At 38.3% G+C, this 12,052-nt stretch overlaps 1 long non-coding RNA gene across 1 annotated transcript in view; it reads right to left on the reverse strand.

The window, feature by feature from the left end:
* Window positions 1-262: 262 nt before the first annotated feature.
* LOC145505984 (uncharacterized) overlaps window positions 263-12,052 on the reverse strand; it is a 107,367-nt gene continuing 95,577 nt past the window's right edge. Inside the window, exon 3 of the long non-coding RNA XR_014053434.1 lies at window positions 263-1,521. This is a non-coding gene — a long non-coding RNA (uncharacterized LOC145505984). The remainder of the gene's footprint in view (window positions 1,522-12,052) is intronic.

Raw genomic sequence — 12,052 nt, forward strand, 5'->3', positions numbered from 1 at the left:
AGGGGGGTTCTGGAAGGGGAACAAATGTACACCCATGGCGGATTCATGGCAATGTATGGCAAAACCAATACAATGTTGTAAAGTAAAAAAATAAATTAAAAAAATAAAATTAAAAAAAAAAAGTTGAACACCTTACATAATATCTTCATAATCTAATTTTGTTTTTCTTTCAACTTTCTGATTATAATTTTACAACCCAATTTATATATAATTTTTAATATTTACATATAATACTACACAATTTTTTTACAATTTTACTCCGATTTTTTTTTCACACAAAGAGAACTGACCAATCAGACCAAAACATTTTACATTACCAACAACTGTACTTTCCATTACAATTTAGCATATTGTCTGCCTATTTTTAAAGTCAGTCAATTTGAGTAGTTAGGGGAAACAAATGTACTTGTGTCCACTATAAACTCAATATTAGAATTTTCTGGACATTGATGACCACTTCCTAGAAACATAACTGTGGTTATGGCAGAATGATATGCCTGAATAATGATAAACAGATTAAGCACTTAGAGCATATAAATGTTTGCCTCTTTAATTCTTACAATCATTATTATCTTCATTTTACAGATGTGAAAACAGGAGAACAAAATCATTAAGTACTTGACTAAATTATGAGGTGACAGAAATAGCGTTTTAATCCAGGCAATCTGGCAACAAAGACACCTCTCTTGACCACTTTGATATATTTCTTCCATCCTGTCTCTCTATAATTATTACCTATTTGTCTCTTCCTCTTTACTTCCCCTAACCATCATTTTTGGATTAAATTCAAAAACATTAACAGAACTAAAGAACCAGGAAATAGAGAGCTTGATAAAACAAAGAGATTAAAACTCCAAGCCTCAGTAAGTAACTCATTCACCTATGTGACTGAGTATGCTCCCCTGAGGCATACAGGTTAAACCACAGATACGCTAGATCCTAAAAAGATACTCTCTATTTTGCACCTCCTTGGATTTGCTTCCCCTGGTATTGAGAACCGAATGGTACAGAAGCCAAGACTGGACAGGGCCAGGGAAGGGCAAGGAGACAGAATTACTTCAGTAGGGGCTTAGGCAAAGAGGAGTCTCTAACTCCATAACAAGTAACCTTATTGGTCTTTGAATCAAGGATTCCATAGAAATACTAAATGTGCTTTGCCTTTAGTATGTAAATATGCTTTGCCTTTAGCTCTGGGTCAGGAGCTTCAGCCACAAAGAACTCTAGGATTTGCAACCCTAGATCTCTGGCCAAATACCAGTATTATCCACATGACAAACACAACAGAAATAGTAAATCATTTACAGATTTTGTAAAAACACTGGTAAACTGAACCGTAAAGATCTTTACCTCCATTCCTGTGAGATAGGCAGCATGAACCTGGAACAAGTTCTGTAAGGTGTCTCCTAGAATCTTTATAGCCCTCCACTACAGATGACTAGAATTGCCCAGTGACTTGTCCTTGGGACATCAGATCTTTTTCGATCTTGTCGACATTTGTGATCTTTTCTCTGCCCAGCACACCTATGAGAAACAATACATTTCCATAGTTACAGTAATGCTTCAAATGAGATTTGTATAAAACTACACATCTTCCTCAACTTCAATGGGGTAACATCCCCATAAACCCATCGTAAGTTGAAAATATCCTGGGTCAAAAATGCATTTAATACCCCTAACCTCCCAAACATCATAGGTTAGTCAAGCCTGTCTTAAATGTCCTCAGAATGCTTTCATTAGCCTACAGTTGGCAAAATCATCTAACACAAACCTATTTTATAAGTACTGGATATCTCATGTTATTGGATACTGTACTGAAATTGAAAAACAGTATGGTTGGCTGGGGGCAAATGGTTGTAAGTTTATCAGCTGTTTACTCTTGTGATAGTGTAGCTGACAGGAGTTGTGGCTCATTCCCACTGGCCAACATCATGAGAGTCTATCATATTGCATATCGCTAGCTGAAGAAAAGATCAAAATTCAAAGTAAAGTTTCTACTGAATTCGTACTGTATTTGCACCATTGTAAAGTTGAAAAATTCTAAATCGAACCATTATAAATTAAAAACCACCTGTGCATGTTCTGACTCCCTTCAGTACAAAATAATGGAATCACGCTGCTCAGCATTTGTAAATATGCCAAACACATGTCATTGCCTCAGGGAGAAAAGAAAACAATTCAGTAAAAATGAGCAGCAGTGTAAGACTTCAGTATAAACTTAAACTGAACTTGAACATGTAACCTGTTTTGACGTGCCTAATGACTAATAACTGGGCTTCTTTTCCCCTCCTGGTTCTTGGCAATAACAAAGAAACAAAGACTGATTGAACAAGCAAAAATGAATAACTGCAGTCACTTAACTTGTTCTATGTTTGTTAGAAAAGTAAAATAGTTTAGTTTGTTATGTATTTATAATTTTTTAACCAATTTCCCAATGTTTCCAAATATTTGTCATCTGTCTATCTATCATTATCTAGAAAGCATTAGGATAACTTCCCAAGAGTCAGGAGGAAGTTGTTTGCACATGACTCCCCTGGCAAATAAAAATAGTAATATTTAGGGTTAACCAAACTTTTTATAAATATTGGATCATGGCAATTGATGGGTTCATTCACTTTAATGGCAACCCACTCCAGTATGCTTACCTGGGAAATCCCATGGACAGAGGAGCCTGGCAGGCTACAATCCATGGGGTTAAAAAGAGTTGGACACAACTTAACAATTAAACACCAACAAACCTCTAAGTTTGTATTTACTCAGTATATTTTTAGAAACTAGATTTAGAATTTAAAGCATGCAAAGTTAAACAAATCATCTATTTTTAGCTTGATCTGGAGTATAAATACGTCTGAAAAAATGCATTTCTGACCGTTTTTTTCTTGCATTTATGAACCACTGCTTCACTTTTTCAAAGATTTAATAGTTTAAGAAGCATAAAAATTACTGATTTCTATGCAATAAATCAGAGCACAAGACACTGTGATAAACTGTAAAAGATATGTCCATGAAACATTAAGACAAGACCAGAAAATTTACAGTAGCCAACACATGGGAGCAACCTAAGTGTCCATTAACAGATGAATGGATAAACAAAATGCAGTACGTATATATGATGGAATATTAGTCAGTCATAAAAAAGGATGCAATAATGCCATTTGTAGCAACATGGATGGGCCTAGAGTTTATCATACTAAGTGAAGTCAACCAGAGAAAGACAAATATCATCTGATATCCCTTACATAAGGAATCTAAAAAAATGATACAAATGAACTTATTTACAAAACAGATTCACAGACATAGAAAACAAACTTATGGTTACCAAACAGGGAAGGAGGAGAGAGATAAATTGGAAGTTTGAGATTAATAGATATATACTACCATATGTAAAATAAACAAGGACTGTAATACAGAGAACTATATTTGATATCTTGTAGTAACCTATAATGGAAACAAATTTGAAATAGATAACTGAATCATTTTGCTGTACATTTGAAACTAACACAACATCATAAATAGACTGTATTTCAATTACAAAGAGAAAAGAGGAGACCAGATAGTTCACCACATCAAAATGAGATTCAACAAGAATAAAGCTGAAAGAGAATTTTGAAGGAGAGGAAGTGGAATTGTAAATGAAAAAAGCTTAATGTCATAAATAAATCATATTGAATGCCAGATGAAAATAATCAATGTGTCTGAGCATAACATAAGAAACAGTTATAATTATGAGAGTTGCAACGCCATATATTCAGAATGATAGCTAAAAACAATTCAATGTACAGATTCATTTTAATAACTACTAAGATCAGCAAGAAGGAGTTTATATTATACCTTGTATAACTGTAAGCAAAGTTGAAATAAACACATACATTTATATCAGTGCGAAGCAATTATTACTTCAAATTTCAAGAACTCATGGAACTAAATCAATGCATTAAATATAATCAGTATCACCAGACTGGCATCCAGAAGGTTTTCATGAATTTACTTTTCCACAAAGTGTTTGATTCCCATACCATTGCTAACTCTGAGTGCATGTGTATGTGCCAAGTCGCTTCAGTCATGTTCGACTCTGCGACCCTATGGACTGTAGCCCCCAGACTCCTCTGTCCATGGGACTCTCTAGGCAAGAATAGTAGAGTGGGTTTCCATGCTCTCCTCTAGAGGATCTTCCTGACCCAGAGATCGAACCCACATCTCTTACATCTCCTGCCTTGGCAGGCAGGTTCTTTACTACTAGAGCCACCTATGAAGCACTAAAACCATGGGTATTGCTTTTTAACTAAAAATTTTCCTACTTTCTAAGAGCAAAATCATATTATCTTATTTTTATTTCCAGTGCACTTGAACACACTTTTGCATATTTCTTGTACTTTTATATTTGTCTTCGAAATTTCCTGCTTATGCCTCCTGCCCATTTTCTGTTGGAATATTCATTTTTCTTTTATTAATCTATAAAAACTTTCATATATTCTGAGTACTTATATGCCACATATGTTGAAAAATAGCTTTCATGACTGCAAATTTGTTTTCTGATTGGTTCAAACAACTCTGTCCTATTTGAGAGCCGTGTTAACTGTGTTATAGGCTATTCAGGCTCAGAGCAACAGATTTGTATCTAGCTAACCTAACACACTCATTGGCTTTCAATGGATCTTCTGTTTAATTCAAAGAAAGAAAGCACCCCAGGTTCACACCTGAGTCCTCTGCCTTTCTCTGCCCTGCTAAATATTCCTTCAGAAGTTCATGTACTCCAGTAGTTCTCACAACTCTAAGTTGATAATTTATAAATCTAAGTCACAGTTCTGGACATGGTCTACCCAACAAGAGAGTAGTATGAGATTTCAGAGCCAGAGATTTCATCTGCCTGATGAACCCTTTCATTAAGATTCCATTCATTCATTCACCCACTCAAATGCATACAGTGTCTTTTAAGCATACCTAGTACCTGTGAAGTATTTCAATGTTTCATTATCTCAAATTAAAAGATTTGAAACTAAAGTCACCTGCTGCCCCATAAACCATCCTTCTTCTCCAAATTCCTTTTTTGTTCATTATATCCCCAACTTTCTGCTGTTGTATCTAAAAATGTCATGACTCTGCTCTCTGTTGTTATGACACGCAATCAATCTTTGTTCATTTTTCCTCTAATGGCTCAAACTCTTTTTTTTTTTTTTCCTTCACATGACTGCCACTCTGGTCCATGCCCTCAGCATCTGGCACCTGTTGAACAGCCTTGATTTCCCGTTGGCCTCACTGATTCCCACCTTTTTCCCACTTAGTTGGTTTTGTATCTTGTGCTGGATTGTTCTTCCTGCAGGATGGCTCTGAAAATATCACTCCTCTGTTCAAGAATCTCAAGAGCTTCCTCTGCCTGTGTAGATAAGCCCATATCCACATGCCCCTCATCAGAAGTTTCTAATAAGCCAATTCTACCAACACAAACTCATCTCCCCCTACTCTGTGTCAGAAACACAATGTTAGTGTTCTGTCTGATTATCATTCAAACACCATCCACCCAATTCTTCACAGCCCAGCTCAAGTCTTCTCTCTTCCAGGAAGTTGGCCCCAACTAAAACCAAATTTAATTTTCTTAGAACCAGAGCAGACTTCAGAGAGCACCCTCAAGGACTCTGAGGCTCAAGAAATCTTAAATCTTGTTCAATAAAAATTATCAAACACTTATTATGCACAAAACCCTGTGCTAGGAACTGGTGGTGAGAAAAATAAGTAGATGTGACCCCTCCTCTCAAGGAGCTCATGCCCACTGAAGTGGAGAAGTACATATCAAAATATATAATTTTATTAAAACCTGGGAAGTTCTAGGTTGGAGGTAAACACAGTGCTATGAGAAAGGGGGGCATTTAGTCCAACTAGGGTTTCCAGGAAAACATCCCAGAGAGATATCATGTGACAAGAACTTTAAAAGATGAGTAAGAGCTATTAAGACAAAGTAAAATGGGAGGAGAGTTTAAGACAAAGGGAACAAAATAAATAAATACAGAGACACAGACAATGGGGAAGGAGTGAGAAACTAGAGGCAGTATTATTGGGCTGTAATGTTGAGAACAAGAACTGGTGAGAGATAATTCAGGAATCAACCAGAGGGAGTAAGCCAGGCATGTAGGGCTATGTAAACTATAGTAAGAGCTTCGCACTCTGATCTGTAAATGATGAGGAGCCACTAAAATTGTTTAAAGGAGGTGGTTAAATGATGTGGTTTTGTAGAGTATTCTCTCTACATTGCAGAGGCTAAATTGAAGGGAAGCAAGACAGAAGAAAGGAGACTGACTACATATTACAGTGCACCAAGAAAGAGAGGCTAAGGGCCTGCATGACATCCCTGATATAAGGGACAGGGCTAAAAAGACAGATTTGGAAAATTATTTAAGAGCTAAAGTTGCTGATTGTCTAGACATAGAAGGTTTAGGGAAATGAGAAATCTCACATGACTCCTTAAGTCTCTGGTTTGGGCAACTAGATGGTGGTGCCAGTAAACTAGCAATAAAGAAGCCACACAGCATTGTAAGGGGTGGGGGTGGGGGTTGATGGTGAGGACTGAAGGTGGTGAGTAGAGAATGACAGTCAAAGCTAAAGGTAAAAATTTGCCATTGATCATTATTCCACTGATGGATAAAATAATGATAGTGATGAGATTGCCCAAGCAAAGTGCACACAGACAGAAATAAGTTAAAAAAAATTTTTTTTAATTTATTTAATTGGAGGATAATTACTTTACAATATTGTGATGGTTTTTGCCATACATCAACGTGAATCAGCCACAGGTTTACATGTGTCCCCCCACATCCTGAACCCCCTCCCAACTCTCCACCGCCCATCCCTGTGGGTTGTCCCAGAGCACTGGCTTTGAGTGCCCTGCTTCATGCATTGAACTTGCACCGGGCATCTGTTTTACATATGGCAATGTATATGTTTCAATGCTATTCTCTCACACTGTCCCACCTTTGCCTTCTCTCACTGAGTCCAAAAGTCTGTTCTCTATATTTGCGTCTCCCTTGCTGCCCTGCGTGTAAGATCATTGCTACCATCCTTCTAACTTCCATATATATGCGCTAATATACAGTATTTGTTTTTTTTTTCTGACTTACTTCACTCTATATAATAACCTCCAGTTTTGTAACCCTGGGATACACTAATGGTCAATGGATATGCACAAAAGGAAGAGTTCGTGAAGACCAGAAAGGAATAACCAAGGAATTAGGAGGACTACCAGGACAAATTGGAGTCAAGGAAGTAAAGACCAGAGTTTTAGGATGGGGTGAGTGGATAAGGACTGCAGAAGCATCCTCTGGCATGGCAATGTAAGGTTCACTGATGATCTGCAGAAGCAAGTGTGGACTCCAAACTGAGATGAGCTGAAGAGCAGATGAAGTACAGACATGGCAGTGTTAACTTAGATGAGAAGGAAAGGAGAAGAATTAGAACACAGCTAGTGGTGAGGCAGGGCCAAGAGACAGCTGACTAAGGCTAAAAGAAAAATGATTATAAAGGCAGAGAGTAAACTGTCATTATTTAATTCATTGCTTTAAGGAGAACAAGAGAAAACAGTCTATAGACAATTCAATACCCAAATATCTCCTTTAGTCACAAGAGCAGAAGAGAATAAAGCCACATGCACTGGCACTGACTTTGGCAGAATTCTAACCACATCTTTGTGTACAGGAAGATGATGAAGTTTCTGCTCCTGCCAGGAACCTGATGCTTGTCAAACTGGTCATGCATCTCCTGGAATAACTCAACTTTGGGGTATAATGATTTGCTTTCTGGAAGCTGGGCACCACTATTTCTGTGAGGAGTCACTGCACCACCAAGTGGCCAGTCGTGAGTTTTTCTCAACTTTCTCCCACTGGTAGTTCTGGTTTGAATCACGGAAAAAGAGAATTCTGCAGCTGGCGGAGACCTTCAGTTCAGTTGCTCAGTCGTGTCCGACTCTTTGTGACCTCATGGACTGCAGCATGCCAGGCTTCCCTGTCCATAACCAACTCCCGGAGCTTGCTCAGACTCTTGTCCATCGAGTCGGTGATGCCATCCTCTGTTGTCCCCTTCTCCTCCTGCCTTCAATCTTTCCCAGCATCAGGGTCTTTTCTAATGATTCACTTCCTTGCATCAGGTGGCCAAAGTATTAGAGCTTCAGCTTCAGCATCAATCCTTCCAATGAATACTGATACTATATAGTTCTGGTTTGAATCACAGAAAAAGAATTCTGTAACTAGTGGAGACCTTAGGGGCACTCTTCTTATTGTACAGAGAAAGACTTGCTTCATTTTTCAAAATCTCTTATTTTGAAAAATGAAGCAAGTCTTTCTCTGTACAATGATAACCCTATATGCGAGACAGAATAAGAGACACAGATGCATGGAACAATTTTATGGACTCTGAGGGAGAAGGTGAGGGTGGGACGTTCTGGGAGAATAGCATTGAAACATGTATATTATCATATGTGAAACAGAACACCATTCCATGTTCGATGCATGTGACAAGGGCTCAGGGCCGGGGCAATGGGATGATCCAGAAGGATGGGATGGGGAGGGAGGTGGGTGGGGGGTCCAGGATGGGGAACACATGTAAACCCATGGCTGATTCATGTCAATGTATGGCAAAAACTATTACAATATTGTAAAGTAATTAGCCCCCAACTAAAATAAATAAATTTATTAAAAAAAAAAATCTCTTATTTTGACTTGCATATTATATCTTGTGCATATGTGAGTGATTGCATGCATATGCACATATATACACAAATATCTGTTTCATATACATATACACAATCTTTAAGTATTCATTGAAGCCCAAGAATAACATTCTTATCAGATTCCCTTGCTTTAACACATTGATGAAATGCAGCAACTTGCACTGATCTTTGTTTCTAAACTAATCATTAGCAACAATCATATTGCTAGGAGGTTAGTATGATATTTTGTGTAAACTGAGCTATTCCAAATCATATTTTAAAAATGTATGTGTACTCACATGGAATGATGAAATAGGAAACAAACCTCCTTAGGATGAATTATCTTAAGACATAAAACTCAGGGATTTCCCTAGTGGACCAGTTCTAAGACTGCTCACAGTGCAGGGGGCCCAGGTTTGATCTCTGGTCAGGGAACTAGATCTCACACACCGCAACTAAGAATTTGCCTGTCGCAACTAGAAGATTCCGCGTGCAGCAATGAAGATCCTCCATGCCATAACTAAGATCTGGCACAGCCAAATAAATAAATAACTTTTTTTAAGAAAAGATAGAAAACTCAGTTCTATGTTATCATTTTGCTTTTCCATTTATCATTTTCTCTGATGATTTGAGTAACAGATATCATAAAGAAAGCTTGGAGATTTCATAGGGGAACGAAAAGTATTAAAAATCACTCAAAATTCCATAGCCTAATAATAACCTTTAAGATTTTGGCACATTCAATGTTTTCTAAATGTTTTAAGTTAAACATATCAAACTAGTCATTTTAACATAGCACAGGGGACAATACTCAATATTTTATAATAACTTATAAGGGAAAATCATCTGAAAAGTAAATATATACACACATGCATGCACACACACATATATATCTGAATCACTGTGTTGCACACTTGAGACTAACATAATATTGTAATCGATTATACTTCAAATTAATATATGTGTATGTATATATATATGTATATATATATATACACAAAAAAGCTAGTCATTTTATTTATTCCATGGAATTAGCTAAGAGTTAAATTTTTTTCTTTCATATTTATAGAAGTTCTTTCACCCTTTAAGTCCACCTGACCAAAATATTCACCAACTTGGAGACTTTAAACACATGTCAAAGAACGAAAGTAGACCAAAGTTGACAAAGTTCGGGCAAGCTTTGTCCAAGGTGATATCTAGAGCCAAACCACTCACTTGTTCATCAGTGTGTTATCATTAATTATTTCTGAACTTCCACACTGTGTTGGCTTCTCTCTGCAACTTTTTATCTCCCAGTTCAAAGATGTTTCCACTGATTCTAGATCATTTTGAAAGGGAGCACCCTAAATTAGCAAAACTACAACATTTGAAATGTTTCAAATCAAAACAATGGACTTCTGCTGAATGCAGCATTAATAGAAGTAGTGCTAGTAATGGCTTCCTAGGTGGCTCAGTGGGTAAAGAATTTGCCTGCACTGCAGGAGTTATAAGAAATGTCGATTTGATTCCTGGGTTGGGAAGATCTCCTGGAAGAGGGCATGGCAACCCACTCCAGTATTCTTGCCTAGAGAATCCCATGGACAGAGGAACCTTGTGGGCTACAGTCCATATGGTCGCAAAGAGTCAGACATGACTGAAGCGACTGAGCATGCACGCATGTATTACTTATGGTGAGAGCGATAGATGAAGCTCTTGTAAGTGCTTTGCAAAGTTCTCATTTAATCACCCTGATTTTACAATGAAAGATGTTTAGAAATGGTCTCACCTCATAAGCTAATATTCATGTGGTCAGTCTCTGCCCCAAACTCTGTTCCAGGAACCAGAATCCCACAGCTCAAGACCTTTTCAGGAACTCAATGCTTAACCAATCCCAGGTTTTCTGATTCTTTTCAACCTATAGTAATGTAATTACATCACAACTGCAGTGTGTAATATTTTGAAAAAGTACTTGCTTCTCTCTTTTCCCTTTTTTGACTAGGTCAGTACAAGGAGTCCATTTCTCTGGGAAAATACTAGAATACTTTACAAAAGGAATGCAAAGGGGGAAAATGAGCAAATATTCATTTTCTGATATACAAGATAGATTTATTCAGAAGACAATTTTTATTTTCCTGAGGAGGGCATGGCAACCCACTCCAGTATTCTTGCCTAGAGAATCCCATGGACAGAGGAACCTGGTGGGCTACAGAGTCCATACAGTCAGAATGGAGTCCATACGGAGGAAATAAAGCCCCTTTATTCCCTCACATTAAGACCCAACATTTATATAGATCACCTGTAGTGTGGGAATGATAGAACCCTGGACCAATGATGGGCAAGTCCCTGGGGAGGCTTGATGCTCAAAGATAAAAGGAATAAATGACTCAGGAGGTAAAAGAAAAAGTCACCCTCACTTCATTTTTTTATAAAAGAAAGTTGGGGGAGGCCAAAGAGGAAGACTGTTAACCACATGTGTCCCAATTGCCCCCCTTCCAGGCTTTGGCCCCCAGAGGGGGAGGTACAGTCAGGTAACATTGTGGTCAGGAGGAGTTTCTGCTCCCCACTTGACTTGGAAAATAATTACCTCCTGCACCAACCTGGCACATGACCACATCAATTAGGAAGCCCAGGGAGGAGGAAATTTCAAAAGTTTAGCTTTCCAAAGTTTTGGTTCTCATGGACTGTGGGGGGCGAGGCAAGATCCACAGAGCAACCACTGATTCCCCAGGGACAGTGGCCTTATTACTGATTCTGAGGTGGACCTGTGGGCCAGTGGACCAGCAGTAGCACATGGTGGAGACCCAGGCCTGCAGCCAGTGGGAACCAGGTATAAGCCATCCCAATCCAAGGGGCACAGCCGGGTTCTGAGAAGCAAGGAGAAAAATGGGGCAACAAGATGAGAGTCACCAACTGCACAAGAAAATGCCAGCAAAGCAAACAGCAGCCAGGTAAACAGGAACCTCACTTGGATTCCAGAGAACATGGGACCCAAAGACACAAAGTCCTCTTCTCAGATCTCCTTCCCCTCATGTGTAAATACGTGGGAGAAACACAGGAGGAAAAGGGAGCAACCAGAGAGAATGCATTTTTCCCATAGGGAGACTGAGCATTATCTAAAGGAACTGATTAAGTTATCAAATTATTTTTTTTACTTTGATAGCCAGCAGATGAGTCCCCCTGAAGATCAAATGAGTTCCCGGCAAAAGAAAGAAGTTATATTTGGGGAGGGTCTAGGTTGAGGGCTAAGGTGGATGACTTAATACACCTATCTACCTTCAACCCTTCCTAAAACCAGAACTGCAGTAAAGGTTGCTTTGACAAGACCCAAATCCATAACAATGGAAGAACCGAAGAGATCCCAGCTCCACAGTCTGGAAGCTAGCA

Source organism: Giraffa tippelskirchi, chromosome 5, assembly GCF_054371585.1.
Source record: "Giraffa tippelskirchi isolate mGirTip1 chromosome 5, T2T-mGirTip1v1.2.pri, whole genome shotgun sequence".
Lineage (NCBI taxonomy): Eukaryota > Metazoa > Chordata > Mammalia > Artiodactyla > Giraffidae > Giraffa > Giraffa tippelskirchi.